Source organism: Heterocephalus glaber, unplaced genomic scaffold (assembly GCF_053883595.1).
Source record: "Heterocephalus glaber isolate CG9 unplaced genomic scaffold, H.glaber_assembly_v1.0 deba00000281, whole genome shotgun sequence".
Classification (NCBI taxonomy): Eukaryota; Metazoa; Chordata; class Mammalia; order Rodentia; family Bathyergidae; genus Heterocephalus; species Heterocephalus glaber.
In genome coordinates, this window is record NW_028258139.1 from 25,658,057 (window position 1) to 25,680,010 (window position 21,954).

The 21,954-nt window shown below is 38.9% G+C and overlaps 1 long non-coding RNA gene across 4 annotated transcripts in view; it reads left to right on the top strand.

Annotated features, from left to right (window-relative positions):
• Positions 1-21,954, top strand: part of LOC110347684 (uncharacterized) — a 174,641-nt gene that overhangs the window by 99,152 nt on the left and 53,535 nt on the right. For 3 of the 4 annotated variants that reach the window (XR_015441398.1, XR_015441399.1, XR_015441400.1), the window contains exons 2-5: positions 4,068-4,167; positions 4,893-4,977; positions 8,557-8,631; positions 11,307-11,457. This is a non-coding gene — a long non-coding RNA (uncharacterized LOC110347684). The remainder of the gene's footprint in view (positions 1-4,067; positions 4,168-4,892; positions 4,978-8,556; positions 8,632-11,306; positions 11,458-21,954) is intronic. The other variant, XR_002392407.2, reaches the window with a different exon arrangement.

Sequence of the window (21,954 nt, forward strand, 5' to 3'; positions counted from 1 at the left end):
GGAAATGGGCATACAAATTCACTAACATTGACATTACCAGTTTATTGAGAAAAAGGAGCTATGTTGGACATATATATGTGTATATATACATATATATGCTGTAAAATTCAACCAATTCCTGTTAAAGATAGTAATCAAGTTGGACATATAAGATGTCCTAGCAGATCAAAATGTAGAGCCCCTTTCTCTTGAGTAAACTGTATCCATCCATTCATTCATCCTTCCATGCATTCATTTTTTTCCAACACTTATCAAGTACTTAATGTTCATTAACTTCATTTTTTTCTGTCAACATTTCTTGCAGGCATACCACATGCCAGGTACTCATGCCAAGTTTAAAAAATCCCAATATCTGTTTGTCCCATGAGATATGGTAGTAATCAAATAAGCTAATGTAGAAGGAAAGGCTGTATTATGCATTGGCATGCTATCAGGACATGAAGGATTATTATTATCCAATCTTTAATATCACTGCTTTGTAATCCAGTATTCTGGTATTCTTCAACCAGTTGACAGGCATAAATATTACCCAGGACTCCACAAGCCTGCAATTAAGAAACTGGAAACATTCATAAATATACAAGTTGACTAATTATTCCCAATTAGCTAGCAGATTTAATATTGTAATCACTGTAAGACATATTGGCTAGTGTCATGGAATGGAAAGAAGAGTTTGGCTACATTATATTATGTCAAAATTTACATAAAGATTTCATTATATTTAATGGGACCTGCCAGTCTGAGCCATGGCTACCCAGGCAGCCAATGATGTTTTTGAGATTTTGCTTGTGTTTGGGAGTTTGGAGATCAAATTAACAGGTGACCTTGTAATTTAGTCATTGAAAATGGGAACATTTTAAATCCCTATAATATTGTAAAATCCTTATGGATCACTCAGTAAAGAAATACAGTATTATTAGCAAGTCTAGCATTAGAAAAGACTATGGCACGGAAAGGTCTCAAGGAAATAGCATGGGATTATTCAGTTGCGGCCTCAGCTGACTGGTGATATGCGTAACTTTAAAACCCTTCACTCCCAGACCCGTGCTTCATCTCAACTGCCTGAATAGTGAAAAGAACTAGATACAAGTTATGGTGCCATTTTCACTTTAAAGATGTTATAATAAATGCGAGAATTCTTACCTGCATTTGTTTTTAACCCATGGTCTCTGTGGCTCCCCAAACAGTACCAGGGTTTGTTTATAAGACAAATGAATAGTTTTCCTATGCACATATTCATATGGAAACTATACACTTATCATATTTATTATCTATAACATACATTATTGTATATTATATATATATAATTTCCTGTAGGAGACATAGGTATTCTCCTTGAACTCATATATTTCTTGGTTTAATCCTTTCTGGTAGCATCTCTAGGTCTCAGAGTGAAACATTAATATGTCAATTTGGAGCTCAGTGGTCTTCGATTTTAGTTGGAATTGTTCCATGAAGCTTGAATAAGCGCTGACCTACCACTCTATACCTCCCCTGGAAGGCAGATCTTGTCCCGCTTGCTTTCTTGTGAGATGTGGACAGGACCATTGCCCCAGGACCCTGACCTTTAAGGTGGCTGCACCACCGTGTTGCCTGTTTACCTTTTCTAGCATCCAATGCTTAGAAATTTGTCTTATTCATAAGGTGTACTTGTATTAAGCTGTGCAGAAATAAAGATGCACATTTATTTGTTCAAAATGAAAAGGAAGCAACAGTGTAGCAGGATAAGATTCTTGAGTACTTTAGTGGACATGTTTTTTGCCAAAAATGGAGAGACAGACAAATCTAGGATTCTCTTAATGCATTTGGGTTCTCTTAATGGCTCATGGTATAAAGGTGCATATGTTGGCTATAGCTCCTTAAAGTGGGGAGGTACATGTTAAGGAGGCTGGATATTTAACCTTTTGTTCAAAATGTCTTTCCTTTGGATGAGCTGGAAACTGACAACTGTTTCTATTGGGACATGTGACCTTGTATTTACATTGTCCTCATGGCACAAGGACAATTGGGAATGGACAGCACTGAATTGCTTTTGTCATCTCCTTATTCAGTCTGCCTGACTTTAGACCTGTACGTTTTTTACTTCCGATTTAGTTAATTAATATTTTGCTTGCAATTTGTCTTTGAATTAATCTTAACATTTTCCACCTTACCCTTGGTTCTTGATGGGACTGTTTCTGCACTACAATTTTCACCAACCTTTCTGGCCTTGCCTTCAGCCTGTGGACCCAACTATCCTAATGTGACCCAAATCACACGCTTGATCCCACCTTGCCAGAGTAGGCAGTACTCACTGTCTTTCCTCTTCCCAGATCCTCTGTACCTGAGACCCTTCTTATTTGAGCAATCTTTTTATTATTTATCACTCCATGCTTACGATACACAATGACAACTTTTATTGTAGGATTTGGTACGTGTACATGACCCACACTAATTCTTTTTTATGTCTGCTTCCCTTCCCACCCTTCCTCCACCCCACCTTGTCTTGGTCCCTTTCCCATTTGCAGTGGATCTAAATCCCTAGTTCTTATTGTCGCTCTTTTATTTTGCTCTTTATTTATACTTTGGATTTCTCATATTGAAGCTTATGTGTCTGATTTATTTCACTTAACGTTTTGTCTTCAAGGTGCATCCATTTTCCCACAAATGACTCAAATTTATCTTTCTTTATGGCAGAGTAGTACTCCACTGTGTATAGATACCACATTTTCTTTTTCTTTTCTTTTCTTTTCTTTTTTTTTTTGATACTGGGGATCGAACTCAGGTTCTTGTGCTTGTGCAGCAGGCGGCGAAAACACTGAGCTAAATCCCCGGCCCGATACCACATTTTCTTTATCCATTCATCTGTTGATGGACACATAGGCTGCTTCCAAGATTTAGCTGTTGTCAGTTGTGCTGCTGCTATTGACACGGGTAGGGATGAATCTCTGTAATAGGATCTTTAACTCTTTCGGGAAGATACCTAGTAGGAGAATTAGCTGGGTAGAATGGAACATCTGTGATTAGTTTTTTGGAAATCTTTCTTTCCTTTCAAAGATACATTCACTTTGCTTTTCACTATATTTTCTTGTAGTTACAAGAACTAAATTATCAAGGCAGAGTTCCTTTCGATTTTGCCCTTAGTTGACTGTGGACTTTGAGGCAGATTTCATTCATTACATGTTGATTTTTCGTGGTTACATCTTGGTGTTTAGGGATGCTATAGTTTGCCTTGATGCCAGTTTAATAATTAGAATATTACCTTTGCAGTTTATGAAGTGTTTTCTATCTCCTGCCAGCAGCCCCAGGGTGTGAGCATTACTGTGGAGTAGTTGCTTCCTTTAGGCAATTTTCTATATGTCTCCCTTCCATCTGTGGCTTTGTGACTTGGCTGAAAGAATCAGAGCAACTGACAGAGGCTACGTGGAACCTCTAAATGGGACAAGGAAAGGTAGAACAAAATGAAAACAAAACCAACGGTGAAGACAAACACATAATCTGCAGAAGAAAGCGAGTGGGGTGCGTGGCAGGACCCTGTGCAAGCCACATCAGCCTCAGAACAAAGTCATCTTGGCTGAAGCGTGGAGTCAGAACCATTGCCAGGGGCTGCTCTGATGAACTCTGGATGCACTGTGGCGTTGTCCAGTGAGCTGCTGGCTGTTGCTGTGCTTCCTGGACCCCTGAGAGTGTTCCTGGAAGGATGAAGTTTTCTTTCATAGTCATAAGCTGGCTTTGATGGTGCCTTCAGGCAGGCCAGGGCCCAGAGGCTGTGCAGGGACTGTCATTCTGTGTGCGTTCCTGCTCCCTGGGTGCTGTTCTCTAGGTGGCTCGGGTCCCCCACTCACCTGTGTCAGCTGGCAGGAGCCTTGGGGATGAGTGTTCAGGGAATCCTGCTGTCTCCCTAAGCAGCCAGGACTCCACTTGTCTCCGAAGCTCTTCATGGCTGGCTGCTCTGTTTCTGATCTCCCTTCTTGTTTACTTGCAAGCATACGGTTTAAAGAATATTCTGCTTAAAAGCAAGTGACCTCCCTGGCCATGCCCTGTTCCTGCTTACATCATCAGTGACCTTCCATGTCTTCGGGTACTAGGGCCAACATCCTGGGAGTGGAAGTCTGGGCTTCTCAGGATGCAACATCGAGTGTCCATTGTACACAGCCCAAGCATCTCATTGGCGACTGCTGCTCCCCGGTATGTGGCGCTGCTTGTGTTTGAGTCCTCTCTGTTTCCCACTGTTAAGCCTCTGGAAGGCTAGGTCCATGTCTGGACCTCTGCCTGCTGTGGATACCACTCACAGCACCAGCCAGAGCTCTGATTAAGAGCAGGTGTTCTGTGAATATTCGCTGCATGCTACACAATATGAGGAAGTTTTCTGAATAACATTTTCAGTCCAAGAAAAATAGTAGCTCTAGCATTGAATAACTCCTGTTCAATATAGTTTTGGAAACATTAGCCACAGCAATTAGACAAGAGAAAGAAATAAAAGGAATAAAGATAGGAAATGAAGAAGTCAAATTGTCATTATTTGCAGATGACATGATATTCTATGTAGAAGACCCCAAGAACTCCACCAAAAGTCTTCTAGACTTAATAACCAAATTCAGTAAAATAGCTGGATACAAGGTCAATACACAAAAATCAAAAGCTTTCCTCTACACTAACAACAGACTCACTGAGAGAGAAATAAGGCAAACAATTCCTTTCACAATAGCATCCAAAAAACTGAAATACCTAGGAATCAACCTAACAAAAGAAGTCAAAGACCTCTTCTCTGAAAACTTTGGATGATTTTTTCTTATGTATTCTTTTATGTGGAGTACTATGTTTTTAAAAAATTATAAATTCTGAAGTACAATTAAAAACAAAATATCTTTGTCCAGTATCTAAAACTGAACTATTGGCAATTTATTTTAAAGTATTTGCTTCAGATCTTTAACGCAAGACAGAAAACACTCCAAGCAAGTCTGACCTTTTGTTCTACATCTCATTCCTCTTTGGAAGGTAAGTACTACTATGAATTTTTGTTTATGTATTCCACCTTTCCTTATGTTTTCATGTACAAATACGTATAACAATTCTACATGTTAGGAATGACCAAGCTATGGCCTGTAGGTCAAATCCAGTCTATAGTCTATTCTAGTAAGGACTGCAAACCAAGAATGGTTTTTAAAGAGTTGTAAAAGAAATAAACAAAAATAATATGTGATAGAGAACATATGTGGCCCACAAAGCCTAACATTTATTATTTGTCCTTTATTAAAAAAAAAAGCTCACCAACTCTTGGTATATAATACAGCTTTGTTTTAAGCTATGGAATTTTATTATAGCCCATGACTGTTCTGATATTTGCTTTAATTTTCAGCCCTATGTTTTGTGAATACTGTCCGTATGTATGTATCATCTATCTATCCATCTATTGTCTATCATCTATCTATTTATCATCAATTAATCCATCAGCCATTTATCTATATCTGCTGAATAGTGTTCCATCAGATTAATATAGCACACTTTTATCTACTCCTCCACTGGATGGGCAGTTGGATTTTTAAAATAATTTTTACCCTGAAAAAGAAATTAGAGGATGCCTTGTTGAACAGTGTGTCCATGACAGTTTTTCAAAGGACTCACTCTTGGAGGTGGAACCATGGGTGTTCTCAGTGTTTCTGGACAGGTCCAGAGTATTGGTAGCAATTGTAAGTATTTCAACAGTTATCTTGAGGTCAGGCCTCAATGCCTGCGAGCTTTAGCTTCCCCATCACCCCAGGAAATGAGAAGGAGGATGCCTTTCCTGATGGCCTTCAGCATTCTATTGCCTCTGCAGGACAACAAAACATTGTGAGCAAAAGCTAAGAGTGTAAAGCACTAGAAATATGAGAGTGCTGGAACTTTAAAGAGTTACACGCAAGGATGTCAAGAAGGGCTCTTGCTAGGCTGAAAGCACATGACAGGAGTGGAAGCTCTCTCCAGGGTAGTTTGTCAGGATAATCCTGCATGATATTCCATGCCAAAGCGGCGTCAGGAACAGGCATTCGGCTTTGTGGTGGCGTAGCCCAGCGCACACTTTCTCCAGCTGCTGTCAACAAACTTGTGGTCAAGGACCACTTCCTCCAGCATCCATAGGTCCAAGAACAAAGACTGATGGAAAGGGTCCCCTTGAAGTCAATTGTGATTGGGGTAAAGAAGAACTTATTGCACATTTACTGTGTGGTCCAGCCTGAGCCATAGGCCTGGGCCAAGGCAGGGGAAAGGAAATCACAAGAGAGATCAATGAATGAAATAAGATCCTTGATTCAGGTGACTCATGGATTCACTATTGTCTGGCATAAGAACCAACAAGTACTTAGCTCTTTCAGTGTCTCTGTGATCCATGTGATATAGGTGATCATTACCTATGATTGAACACAAAGTAGAACAAACCCATATGAGTGCTTCCCAGATGTAGGTCTTTGGGCATAGTCCTTGGATATTTCCTCACCTGCAGAATGAAAATTGGAGGAAATGATTTTCCTTACTAAATACATCTGTCCCTTGTTCTGTACCCACCTCTGCCCCAGACTGATGCCCATCACCTCTCATAAGACTGTTGCAATAGGCAGCTGGTTGGTCTCTCTGGCTCCTGGCTGTACAGTGCTACCAGAGGGATAAAAGTTCATTCATTATCTTCAGCTGGAATCCAACCACACCACCAGAGAACATGGCTTTTGTCACTGCCTTCCTGGCTCTCCAGACTCAAGTCAACCACTTCTCAAACTCCCAGGTCGTTTGTTGTTCTCAAAAGGTGCCACACTGTTTCATCTTCCCCGCTTCTTCTCACACTCCCACAGTAAGGAGTTTGAGATCATATCAGGGATTGTCTCATATGCATCTTGTAATCTAAGTACCTAGAGAATAGTCACCACCAGATGTAGTGACTCCACTAAACATATTTTCTACGTTAATGGAGAATTACACTCGTGAAGGCATGAAAGGCTGAAAGCAATCCCAAGGTGACTTAGCTCTCCTGGAGTCTCGACTAAGTGCTTGTTTGTGAATGAAGCTGCTGTTTGGGCACCAGCACCTGGGTCAGTCTTTCTAAATAAAGCTCTATAAGAAGAGCTTGAAGGGTAGGCAGAGGTACAGACAGAGCTGGTGGGGCAGCTGTGATACAGAGGAAGGTACAGGGTGAAGACACACACCAATGAGTGGACATGTCTGCACCAGGGACCCGGCGCCAGCAGTGGGTTTTATAATGCGACATTGTCTTCCAGTGTAGGCGAGGAAGAACACATTATACATCTCAAATATTACTTGCAAACCTCTACCAAATTTTATTGAGGAAAACAGAGTCACTACTTTATTGGCTAAAGGTGAGTATCACGGGAGGAGTGTTGGCCTAGGAATCAAGAGTTGCGAGTGTGGGTCTCACATGTGCTCATGCCTGTCCTGTGTTCATGCACCCCACTTCTGTCTTGGGACCTAAACTTAACCATCCTTTAGTTTCTTGGGAAGGACTAGTGAAGAACTGAAGCAAGTTCTGCTCTCTTTCACCATCTTCTTGGCAGGTATCATTAATTAATATTAATCTTATTCCATGGGATCCTTCCCAGAACCACTACCAATTGATCAGAAAAGGTCTTGATATGATCCTATCCAGGTTTCTGGACAGTTCTAGCACCTTATGAATCTTATGAAAATAAGGCAAGCATTTGGGATATGAAAATTGCTCTCATTCTCTTTATACCTGCATTGCTAGGAAGATGAACTCTCTCCAAATTTTCACTCAAGTGGTAGGCTGGAAAGACAGAGCACAGGCAGTTGGTATCATTACTAGAATCTTGTGATGATCTTTTCACCAGTCAAGTACCCTGATCTGGGTCTAGTTGACTTAAAACACTGACAGCTCAATACTGATAGCCTCAATAGCTAGCAGCTGTTAAACAAATAGCACAAAACCAACAACCAATCAACCAAACGAACAAATAACACCAAACCACCAAAAATACAGGCTGCAGCTCCTCTAAAATAGATACTCAGCTAAAAATTTGATGTTTTAAAGTTATCACACAAGAGGGAAAGATTCCTTGTATACAATAGATTCCTTCTATAGCAACCCGAGTGCTTGTTATATTTTGTTTCTCCTGGGTTTTTGCAGCCAGCATTTACTCTATGGTCTACTCTGAGAAAGCATCATGAGTCTGAAGAGGGTAGAAGCAAGAGAGAGAGGCTAATGTGCTAATTTAGACTCATCCTTGCCAGAATAGTAATCCTTCTCAGGAGAGCACTGGATAATTCTCTAGCACTTTCAGAAATAACTGACTCCTGCAATGTCTTAGCAAAGAAGACAGAGTGAAAGGTGAGTGTCCATGCCACAGAAAACCACTTCTCTTTTTACTCAGGAAAGCTGATGGGGGCTTATGTGCTGGGCTCTCGAGATGCACACATGAATCAGACAAAAGACCAGGGATCTCAGTCTATTGGGGAGAGGGAGAATTGAAATTCTATGGATGCACACTGGTATCACTGGAGTGACCAACATTGGATAAGATTGGTAGAATTTCTGACATGCCAACTGTTATGTCTTTTCAATATTCTGCCTACAAGGAGCCAGCATCGGTAACCTGACCATGCAGCAAGAACTACCAAAATGTGTATTTGCTCAACATCACACAGAAACCAGTAAGTAGAACTGTTAATAGAACTCAAATCTGACTCCTGTCCTTTTCACTCAGCTGTCCTCTTTCCTAATATTATCTTATTATTTAAAAAACATTATTCCTTATACTGAACTGCTCATGGCTCGTTCTCTATTTTATTCATATTTTCTTTGCGTATTCCTTTTAACAAAAGAAGGCTAAAGGTCAAGAACTGCACTGTACTGGACCTTTGACTCATGTCTCAGAGTAGAGCAAACTTTCCAATTTCCTGTTCATGTTCTGGTTAATCATGATACTGCACCCAGTTTTGCAATCCAGAGAAATGTCTGATTCACCCTAAATCCCCTTTTCTACCTCCTTCCACACAGGAAGCAAAAATCTCTTTCCTGATCATTCCTGTCCTCTTAGTACCATACTTCTTACATTTGGCATTTAGATAAATGTGCATCTTTACAATCTCTAGATTTGCTTCTCTTTAGTTTATTTTTACATAGTCATCATAGCATCATCAAAATATACAGAGTTGGGGATACATCCCTGTCTTTTAAATCCTTCCAGCTGTCTACCAGGCTAAATTTTGATGTGACTCCAAAGGCTTCCTTGATCTAGATTACTTGGTTGGTGGGCTTTGTACACTTTGCTCCTTCTGGTGGTATGCTGAACTCTAATGCCCTTATTCGTTGAGCCTGAGAAAATTTTTCAGGACTCTGACCCTTTGGTTTGCCTATTCCTAGATTTGGTATACTCTCCCTGGGCTGGAATTCCTTTCATACTTCAAAACCCCAATATAATTTTTTTATGTAAAAGTATTACCATGTCCTCTGTTTCCAGGATCTTATTTATTATATTGCTTTACAGTTAGTTGGAGTCCCCCTGCCCTCTCCCTTTCTCTCTTTCTTTGTTCAAAATTCCCTTTTGGCAAAGACCATCATTTAGACTTTATTTAGCTTGCTAGGTCCAGAAACCAGACCAGGATCGGAACATTTTAACAGTTTACTAAATGCTTATGGGGAGAGTGTTTTGCTAAAAAATGCTACAAAATATAATTATCTCCTTCATTCTCCTCTAGAAAGGCCTAAGTGTTTTTCTTTCTTATTTGCTTTCTAGAATGGCAAGTGTAAATACATATTGAGACCAATGTCCTAGAAAACCCATGAGGAACTCCTTATGCCTGTTACCTTTGTCTTTTCTGAACAATGTGGTTCCCAATGTGGTTCCAAAGAAGCACCTTGTGCTTCTTTACAAACAGGATAAAAATAGGCAATTTTATCAAATTCATGGTAATATGGCAAGAGTTACAAAGTATGTTTCTTGAAAGCACATCATCTTATTTTGCTCATAGAAGATGAAGAATCTAAGGCTAGCAAGCAAATCGAGCCATTTTCCCCAGCAAACAGAGGCCAGAGTTTGAAATCACAAGTCTTAAATTAAAGTTTCTGACCAACTACTTAATACCTGTGAAACCCATAGGAATGTGTTTAACTTTTACCTGTGTTAATTTACTCACTGGAAACTTGTAATAGTAGAAAGTTCCTTTAAGACCAAGTAAAGGATTAGGTGAGAAAATGCATAAAAGTTGCCCAGAAAGGTGACTGTCTTATAGTAGGCATGCAAGAAAGTTGAGTCCTTTTCTCATACAGGACTTTTGCAAGTTCGCTACACTTTGTAAAACCCAAAGTGCTCTAAAAATATTAATGATTATTCACACATATTTGATGTAGAGGAGCAAGACCCTGCCCTCAGGCATACTTAAATAGAACTAAACTTACGGATAGTACTTTATGGAGTTTCTACTTAATAAGACAGGATACAAAATCGGTCTCTGGAAATCTTTTTCTTATTTTTGCCTAGCTATACTGTTGTGTCTCATAGATCAGTTCATCTGAGAGCTATCAAGATTTACTGCCAACATTAAAACATAAAGAAGAAGAAACTTCAAAATGTTACCTTATAGTGTTGGACATTTAATTAGTGGTAGTTTGATGCTTTAAACACAGAGCTCATTAAAGTGAATAGATTCACCAATAAGGAGCCAAATCCAAATGTAATTATTTTCATTAGAAAATAGTACATGTCACATATGAAATCCAAAATTCTAATCCTGAAGAGCTACATGTACAGAAACAGGTTGGCTAATGCATGCAAGGAGCAGGCACACACCTCAGATTCTGTCCTTTGCTATGGTACTTTCTCCTTACCTCATTTAATCTTCATAGCAATAGTGTGGGGTAGGTACTAGTGCCTCAATTGTGTAGAGTATTAGGGTCATGAATTGCTTTTCTTTAAATTGTGTGACTAGTGAGAGACAAACTAAGATGCATCCCAAAGTGTTCTGATTTGGGGGATCCTTAGATTGAGATCTCATTCAATTATGCTCCAACACAATTAGGGGCTGGAGTCTACTTGATATCTTCATCATAGCTGTAAAACTCAGAACACAGAGCATGCTTGAGTCACTGTGATGGTTACTCTGATTGTCAGTGTGACTGGACCAAGAGGCACATAGTGGCTCGTACAGCACTCTTCTGGGAAACGATGAGGATGTTTCCAGAGACAGCTGACATCTGGGACAGCTAAGTGGTGGGAGAGACCCTCCATGCATGTGGGTGGCACCATCCAATAAACTGGGGCCCGGATGAAAAAAAAGAGAAAAAGGAAGCCCAAGAGCACAATGCTCAGCCTCTCTCTCCTTCCCAGCCACCACGATGTGAGCTACTCTGCTTCACTCTTCAGCATGAAGCTCTGCCTCAGTACCAGCCCAGAAGCAACAGCACCAGCTGACCCTGGCCTGAAACCTCTGAAGCTCCAAGGCAACACAGTCTTTCCTCCTCTGAGTGGCTCATGTCAGGTATCTTCACGGGAATGGAAAGTTGACTAATACAGTCATATGTTAGTAAAAAGTGATTCTATTTCCAAACATTTCCTGATCACTTCTCTATGATGAATACTGAACTCTGGAATGTGAAGTCCTGTTTATTTTTTCTGATTGATTCTTATTTAAAACTCAGAAGCAGCAGAGTATGAGCTGTGTGGGAAAGAGAAAAGTGGGGTGTGTGTGTGCTGGTTTTCTTTGGAGTTGTGTGTATTTTGAGAGAATTGGGTTGGGATTAGGGGTAAGGGTGGAGAGAGAGGTTTGTATCCCCATGAGTGGCAGAATGCTTGCTCCTGACATTGTCTATAGCTTTCCCACCCCCAGTCCACCACCTGTTCATAAAATCTTAATGACCACTCGTTTCAGGAGTTGTAACTGAGAACCTTTAAGTCTGAGAATTTTAGTGAATTTACAGGACTTCTGAGAGGTAAAATGAGCAAACATGATGTCACTTTTTGATCCCCACAACTGAGATGTAAGACTTGAGAAACTCTGAAGGCAGGGAAGTATTTATTCCACAAGCTGGATCTCATTTGATATGCACCTGACAGCATGCACAGCTGGCATTTTCCAACCTGAGGACTCTCTTTACTGCAAATTGTGGACCCTGGAATCAGCAATTTACTAGTACCCACTGGATTAATTTTCCATTTTGTGTAACAATTACCCCAAATCTGTAAGATTAAAGTCACACCCATTTTTTATTATCCATGGTGTCTATAGATCAGGAGCCTAGGATGACTTAACTGGGTTGCCTGTGGAGTGTCTCATGAGGCTGCGGTCCATGTGTTTGCTAGGTTGCATTTTTTATCTGGATGTTTGGATTTTCTTCCCAGCCATTGACAAAATTCAGTTCCTTGTGGTTGTAGGAGTGAGGTCCTTAGGTGCTAAATGCCACTCCCCTCCATGGAGGTTTTCCAGCATGGCTGCTTCAAAGCCAGTAGCTTTAAGCCTGCTCAGAGAAAGGAAGGCAGGACCTTCCTTTAAAGAGCTCACCTGCTAGCCTGGCAGGCCCACCCAGTATCATTTTTTGATCAACTCAAAGACAATTAATTGCTAAGGGGCCTTAATTACATCTGCAAAATTTAATCTTTTTTACCACATTCTTTTATTTACTATATTCATAGGGTTGTACAACTGTCATGACAGTCTAATTTTAGCACGTTTGGAATATGTCATCTTCCCATTTTCCCAACTGCCTGCAGTTGAGAAAGGGAATTTAGTCTTTCAGGCATAATTATGTATGATAATTATTGCACAGTATATTTTTGTTTTATGAAAATTTAAACAATCGTGATATAAAGTACTTACTAATTGGCTATTACATTTATGGTGAATTTACCTAAATCATAAAAATTGCATGCATTTTTAATATTTCTTTCCCACATCACTTTGGTAAAAATATTTTTTAGTGGTGACTGGTGCTCATTCTTTATCTTCAGGAACAAGTTTCACAAATAAAATGAAGAAATGTATGGGCTGTGAATGTTATCCAGCTGCTTGAGGCCATTGATGATGTAGTACAGAAATTATTCCCGAGGTTTGCGTGGAACAAAAGCAGGAGGGAGGACTGCTTGAAGTATTTAGGGGGGCATGATGCTGAATAGGCTTTCTGCCACTTTTCAGAAAAAGAAGTTGAAGGAAAAACAGAACTCACATCCAGGGTCCTGAGGATGGGTATCAGAGGCACACCAAGCTCAGAGCTTGAGGCTGAACAAGCCCTGGTTCTTGGCCTCTTGACAGGACTGCTCAGCAGGGAGCTCACCTGAGCCTCTGGACCTGCTTCCTCTCAGCCTTCTTTCCCTTTCCTAACACTGGGATGGAAAGAACCAATCATGGCTGCCAGATTTTGGTCCTATTACTAACAAGATTTGCAATAATGAACAACTTATCTCTTTGAGCTCATTCACTCAACATAAAATGGAAATAACAACTAAATGTCGAGGAGTATTGATATAAAGATTTTAATGTGTACCTGAAATACCTATGTATCGCACACAAGAAACAATAGACTTAGATGTTCCTTAATTCCACCAGTAAGCCAATGCATTTATTCAGTAGCTAAAATTAATTAGTGTTCAGACGAGTTAAATTTTGGTTCATGTAAAGCAAGAAGGGACAAATCTTTAGTAGTTTTTAGACCTAAGTCCATTGAGTGTAAGACAGTTTTTAATTGAAAGCTGCAGTTTTTAAAAGAAGTATAACATTTGGCTGTATGGTCTCATTCATTTGCTCAAGAGTGAGAATAACAAGTATGTCAGGGGGGTAGGGACTAGGAGTATAGACAAAAAATAAACAGTATCTTTAAAGATACAACTAAAGCTGCTTCCATTTCAATGCATTCCATCATTTAAGTAAAACACTCTAATTATTTCATGTTGAAAGTCATATTTAGTCAGGTGATTTGAGGTTTTAACTGTGTTTATTTGTAATTTGTTACCAATTTATACTTTATTTTTCCTAATTATTCTATTCAGTTCTAGAGTGAGCACTTGTGTCTTGCCTCTACATTTATGATTCTTCTGAAAAAGCCTACTAAATAACAGATTTATATAAACCCCCCAAACGGTATTGTTGTTATCTAGTTCAATGATACAGGCCACAGTGCATCTTTTGTTTCTTTTAACAAGGTCTATTGAAGGAAAGTTCAGGGAAACCTCATGCATGCATTACAAGAAAAGCACTTGAAACTAAAGAACTGAGCCTGCTGTGTTTGTCGGATCCCCTCATGTAACTGCTTAGTGTGTAGATCAAGGAAGCATCTGATCATTAATGACAGGAAATGACAACGGTGGGGGGAACCAAGGCAGATGAAACGTGCAGAGCTTCAGTGAGAGTGTGTGAAGCATGTGTTCAGGAGTCTGTGTGGGTCTTGTCTCCCAGCACCTGCCTACCACAGCCAGATGGAGCCTTTTTTTAATAGCCTTCTTCAGCCACAGAGAGATATGGGGTCTGCTTTAATGCTTTAGCCTTGTGTCCTGTTTTTGAACACTTCTGAAGTATTGGGATATTCCTAACTCACTAGACACCTGCTAAATTGCATAAGTCAGTAGTTGTGGGCCCTTTCATAGAAAGTGAATACAGCAGGTAACTGAAGGTACAGCAGGTGAGTTTGCTTAGCTCTGGCGCACAGAAACCAATGCTGTCTTTGTTTCCCTCTGTATCAGCATCTGACTGAACTAGACCATCCAGAAAGACCAAACAGGAAGACAAAAAACTCACCCACAAATTTGTAATAATATTTATTACTTTTCAAATGCTTCTCGAACTGTCAGAATTGGACTAAACATCTTTTAGATCAGGCCCAAACTCACTTAAATTTAAGTTAATTTCTGTAGAAAAGGGAGGTGATGAAGTAGAACACTCAGGTTCTGTATTTGAGGACACAAGAGATTGTTGCCAGTCTTCATAGTAACTCAGCCCTCTTGACCTCGTCAGCCAGTGTCACTTAAATTTGTGTCCCAACAAAAACAGTTTTTCCCATTAGTCAGCCATATAGTGGATAAACTTTTAAAAAATGTAAATAGATGGCTAATTGTTTCTGTCATTCTGAGGCCTCTTCTATTTAAACACTCTTTGCTGAATTTATTGATTCTACTGTAAGAACCATGGAAACCAGAAACCATGTTTAGAATTTATTTACTTTTTGTAGAGCGCTATTGGGTTCTTAGAACACCAACTATCACTAGAAATAAGGGGTTTATCTGAGAGTAGTACCTTCCCTCTATGTCAGGATGATGAAGTGTGACTGTCATTTAGGCAACCAGTTCCAGGGAGCACAGCAGGAGAGGACCCATTGTCTTTACCCGGCTCTGTCTTTGGAGCTGCCATGTCACTTCCTCTTTCTCAGGATTAGTAAAATGGGGATGAGTCCCAGGGGTTTTCTGGCATTTCAGAAGGAAGCTCTCATGGAGGTATTTGCATGCATTCTTGAATATAGCCTGGGGAAAGTGATGTCAGGCAAAAGATACTTGGTGTTTTGCTCTGTTTGGGCTATTTAAAAAACCTGATATATTGAGTAGCTTTTAAAAACCAGAAATGTATTTCTAAAGTTCTGAAAGTCCAAGATCAAGGCATAACTAGATTTGATGCCAAATGTTTCCAGGAGACTGTGGTCACTTTCTTGGTGTGTCCTCCCATGGCAGAGGGGGAGATGGAGCTCTCCGTGGTCTCTTTTTATGAGGACACTGATCCCATTTATGATGGCCCTGACCTCACAACCCCATCACCTCCCGAAGCTAAGCTTTTCACACATGAATTTTGGGGAAAGCGAGAGAGAAACATTCAGGGCAGCCATGCAGGCAGCATGTTGAAAGAGTTCTCCACAGAGAGCACAGATGGTCTCAATGCTACCTTGCTAGAAAATCACTGTACACATGACACTACAGAACAGAATTGTGGACTTTTTAGATCTACTATGTTTAATAAGAGAGTTTATACCCTGGAGAAGAGTATTATCCTTCTTTGGATAATGAAGATATTTGGGAGAGATACTCTTGATACTCTTTTGCTGAATTTCTCCTCATCACCATAGGAGCTCAAGAGGGTCACAAATAACACCCTGGCACTCCCGGTAGAATCTGACAAATACAAGCCTGTATTTTACTCTTGGACAATTGAACTTGTGACTAAATAGACTAAAGTTCTAGTCATTCAGATTGTATTTTCTGTTGTCACCTTGTCTTTAGTCTCCTCTAAGTCTCTGTTTCTATTCTTGCAGGCTAAGAATGCAAAAAATTTTAGAAACTAAAAAAAATTATTGTTTAATGTAATTCATCTGGATCATTTTACTCTTCTTCTTGGTCTTTATGGAGCCTGTGAATGATATAATTTCTTATGTTAAATGTTGGCATCTTACACTTCTTGCTTTGCCCAACCACCTTCCTTGTTTCTGGGAGGCAGGGGCTGAGCTCTGCAAAGAATGGACTGTATGCAAACTTGTCCACAGCTGAACTCCAAACCACTCAAATGGAGTCAGAGGGACCCAGGAATGGAAATGTCAAACCCTTGAGATACTTTTTAAGTTACACCTCATGCAAGAGTCTAAGCTTCTTTATCTTTCACATAAGACGATTGTGTTATGTGCTTTGTCAGGTTCCACACACTTCGAACTGCTGTAGGTTTATTTTAAATAGTAATGCATCCAGAAAATCAGAGTAACTTAAGATATATTTAGTTTTTTTTTTCTTTTAAAGGATTCGACTAATTATAGATGGGGGTATCTTAAATCACTGGAGACTTTTGTTCAAAGTATTATTTTTTATCTAACTGACTAAGACTAGGAAATGTGGAGTATATGGAGTGTTCTGGACACTGACCAGCTATAAGATCACAGAATAATGGTTAAATGTGCTTGTTGAATGTTGGAGCTGTCCCTACTATCACCACTATTTCTGGTTTCTAACTGGTAGAACATAGTCCCAGGAAATCCAAAGAGGATAAAACAGCCTCTTTGACAAGGTGGCCCTATCACTCTGAACATTCAAGTCTCTTCAGGAAGGTTTGTGGCTGGTAATCAAGCCCAAAGCTGAATTTCTTACTTTTTTCTCCACATCTAAACTTCAGAATCTGGTTTGTATCTGCAAAGTAGAGTCCATTTACCTAGGTGTATGAAACAATCCTGACATGGCTCATACTGCAGTCTTTGACAGAACGAAGTATGCAAACATGGTCTTTGCAGTAAAGTGACCCCACCTCTTACCACTTGTAAAAGGAAAAGGTTCAGTGGATTTTGGACTTTCTCCATGTAAACTAGCTGTTGCTTTTCTCATAAGCAATAATGAACATGGACAGAGGGAGTGACTGGAACAAAGTACCTTCTTTTATGGCATTGGAAAAAGACGTGGCGCTTGGAATTTGACAAAGTTAGGCTTGTGTCCTTGTTCCACCATTTATACATTGGGTAGCATAGAACAATATTCTTTGCATTGTTTTTTAAACATTTTATTTCTCAAGGTCAAATTTTCCCTATCTATAATCTGAAGAAAATACTGTTTAGTTTTTAGGATTCTTGTGAAAATTAATTATGGTCACATGTATCAATGCTTAGTTAGGTAGCAGGGACATGGTTACCACACAGTAACTGTTTTTGTTTTTTATCATTCTTCAGACAAGATGTCTTATGGGAGAAGGTCTCAGTTATCTCTTAAAAATGAGGCAATTCAATATTCACTCAGAGCCTTGTTAAATCCAAAAAATTGTAATAAAAATTATTAAACTTACATGGCCACAGAACATTTACAAAATTTTAAATGCTAGTAACAGGGATTTAGCTCAGTGGTGCCGCCGCCTGCCTTGTAAGCACAAGGTTCTGAGTTCAATCCCCAGTACCAAAAAAAAATTTAAAATGTTAACAGAATCTATAGTCATTCTTGAGGATATAAATTTTGATGAATAAAAACCACAGAAATGAATTAAGTTATGTTGATATTATGTATCATATAACCTGTGATGTAGACCTACATGGCACTTCCGGTGATTTCTGTGTCATATAGCAGGGTCTCGGGCAATTTTTTTTTCCCCATTAACTTTATTGGTACATTTTAGGTATAAAATACAGTTACATTCATCATTGGGATCTTGTACCATTACATGAGTCTCTTGGTTCTTATTTTTTTTCCCCTTTCCTTGCTCTCCCTTCACCCCCTCCACCCTTCCCTATTTGCAAAGACTTTGTTTCCATTTTTTTCCTCTTCTCATATTTTTTCCTTTCCCTTTTTTCCCTTCCCCTACCCCTCCCAATTCCCCTGCTCTTTTAGACCTTTTCTTCCTGTTACACAATATCAGTTATACATTTTTTAAATTACATTATTAAGATCTAGGAGACATTACCACAGATTTTACAGAATTTAAAAGGATATAGAAAGCATATTACAAAAATCTTTTTTTAAATAAATTTGACAACTTCTAAGAAGTAACTTGGAAGACAAATTAATGAAACTAACTCTGGAGGAAATATAAAATTTGAATAGCACCTATTAAAGAAAGTATATTCCTAGCTTGAAAACCTACCTATATGACAACAGCAGGCTCATAAACATGTTAACTGATAAATTATATTAAACATTTAAAGCAGAAAAAAGAAGGAACACTTCTCCCCTCATTTTAGGAACTCAACATTGTGCTAATCCTAAAACTGGATAAAGATAATAGAAGAAAAATGTATGAACATAGATAGAAATTTGTTTAACAAAACAAACTATTAGAAGTCAGATCTGGTAGGTTGTAGAAAGTGGTTTTATTATAGGGATAGCAGTGTTGGTTCAGCATTGGAAGATCTACCCCCAAAAGACATCATTCTAACAGAGGAAAGGAAAAAGCCATATGATCCTGTCACTAGTTGAAGAAAGAGTATTGGACTAAATTCTACAGCTGTTCATGGTAAAAGCTATCAGGAGACTAGAAGTAGAACAGAACTTTCTCAACAGATGAAAGACATGTACTCCATACTTCCAGCGAGAATGCCTTCTATGAATGGAGAAGATACAATGCTTTCTCCCTAAAGTGGGGAACAAGGGCATATAAGCCTACTCTTCATCTGTGCATTAGACTTTGAAACATAGGTCTAAACCAAAATAGTCTGGCAATAAAATGATCCAACTAGGATAGGATTGGTACGGCAGAAGCAAAATCTTTATATGTAGATGAAATGATCATCTACAGACAAAATACTAAGAAATCTCTAGGAGCCCCTAGAACTTGTACTTGAATTTAGCAGGATTAGAAAACACAAGGTATATATAAAAATTCAGGTCTGTGTATACTTGCTATAAATGAAGAATTGAATATTGAAATTTAAAAGTTATTTAGGAGTACAAAGGACCCAGAAAAGCCAAAAACAAAAACAAAAACAGTGTTGGAAGATGTTTAGCACCCAATTTTAAGACTTCTTCTAAAGCTACAGTAATCAAGGCAGTGTTGGTGTAAGGAAAGACATATAGATCATTTGAATAAAACAAAGAATCTACAAATAGAACCACACATATATGGTCCACTGAGTTTTGAAAGATTATTTAACCTTGGCATTTTATAGAATATAAACTCAATTCAAGAGCTGAGGAAGAGATAGTGTTTTCAGCAAATGGCACTAGAACACCTGGAATCCGTATATAAAAAAATAACCTCAACCCTTTTTGTCCATACATGAAAATAACTTGAAGGGATCTATGAACTAAATATGAAAGCCTAAAAGTATAAAGCTTTAAGAAGACATTATAAGGGAAAATGTTTATGAATTCAGGGTAGGCAAGAACTACCTAGCATACAAAAAATATGATGTATAAAAGAAAAAAATTGATAAATGAGATTCCATCAAAATTTAGAACTTTAAATGACATCATTAAAATGAAAAGTAGTCCTTAAATAGACCATATTTACAATGCATATAACCTATGACCAGAATATATAAAGAATTCTTAGAGCTCACTAACAGACAACCCAATTAAAATGTAGACATAAGAAGATGATAAATAGCCAGTATAGCACAAGGAATGGTGTGCAATTCTAGAATCAGAGTAATACTAATCAGTACAATAATGAGATTGAATTATACACTCATTAGGGAGATGAAGTTAAAAGTTTTAAAAGACTTGTCATGACTTTTTCTTTTCATTGGATTCTCCCCCTTTGTGTTTAATTTGTCACACCCAATGGATTCATTCTGCTGTTTTTCCTGGGGTTGTGATCCTCATTGTCTTTCCTAGGGTATTGTCTAAAATTTTTTGGAATGCTGGTTTGGTATTCATGAAGTTCCTGAGATGCTCTTTATCATAAAAGTATCTTATTTCTCCATCAGTTTTGAAAGATACTTTTTCAGGGTACATCAATCTGGGTTGGAGGCTGTTTTCCTTTAGGGCTTGAAATACATCACTTCAAGCTCTTCTTGCCTTGAGGGTTTGCATTGAGAAGTCTGCTGTGACTCTGATGGGCTTTCCTTTGTATGTGATTTGTTTCTTTTCTCTCACTGCTTGTAGAATTTTATTCTTCTGTTGGATTTCTGGAATCCGAACTATTATATGCCTATGTGTAGATTTTTTTGATTAAGGCTAGCTGGAGTCCTCTATGCCTCACTTATCTGTATGTCAAGTTCTTTTCCCCTCCTTGGGAAGTTTTCTGCCATCACTTATGTGAACAGTTTTTTTTATGTCATCTGCACTCTCTCCTCTTTCTTCATTGACTCCAATCAGTCTTATGTTATTCTTCTTTGCATCGTCTAGCAGCTGCTGGATTGATTTCTTGTGTTCCCTCACAATTTTAAAGCAATTTTTCTTTTCCTCCTCATTAATTGCAATCTTATCTTCTATATCTGAAATTCTATCCTCACATTGGTTCATTCTGCTGTGCAGACTTTTGATGGAGTTTTTAATCTCTTGGAAATCTGTTTGTATCTGTTTTCTGGATTCCATTTGTTTCCTATGTTGGGATTCCATCATGTTCCTCAGATCCTCTATTTTTTATCTGTGTTCTCTCTAGATTTATTAATCATGTCTTGCACCATGAGCACAATCTTTGCTGTTATCTGAGTAATTATTTCTGATTTCATTTTTCCCAGATCCTCTTTTGTTGCCAGTTTAGAGAGTCCAGGTGGTTGAATATCAGAGTGTTCCATCTCGTTTCCCTTTGGGGTTGCTGTAGGTGATCTGGAAGTCTGTTTTTGAGGCTTCTTTATGTGTCTTCTCATTTCCACGGGGCGGGGGGGTGCTTCTGGCACCCATGCGGCTCACCTTTTCTGCCCTAGGAGCTTGGGATGGTGGCGGGGGAGCATCCTTCCGGGTGCTGGGACCGGCTGAGCTTCACTGCCCTAGGAGCCTGGGATGGAGGCGGGGAAGTTTCTTTCTGGGTGCTGGGGCTGGCTCACCTTCTTGGCCCTAGGAGCCTGGGATGGCAGCGGGGGAGCTTCCTTCTGGGTGCTGGGACCAGCTGAGCTTCACTCTCAGGCAATTTTTTTTATACTCTGGGAAAACATACCATTTCTTGTAGTATAATTTCAATTATAATTATATATATATATACACACACACACACATACATATATATATATATATATGTTTTTCTGTTCTTAAAGTATAATTACATTTAAGAAGAAACATTTATTAGCATTAAATTTATTTTGCAATATCTTTATTAACATCTTAATTCAAAAAGTGAGTTGGCTAAAGTTTATATCCTACTTTAGTGAAAGTGAGGTTTTTCAAGCTTTTGGACAGAGGCTCACAACAAGAAATTCATTTTACCTTGCATCCTGATGCACATTATACAAATGTTTATAATTAAAATAAAGTATTTTTAAAAGCCAAGCATTCTATTTTTCTTTCATGCCATTCCATCCCATCCCATAAGGTAATGCTGATCAAAGTCCACTACATTGATTTCACCCACTAATAGTAGTGCTCTCAGTTTGAAAAAGACCTAGGATTAAGCTAGGAAATGCAAGGGGATTGTGGCTCTTTTTTCCCAGGTGGGGGTACTTCTTAT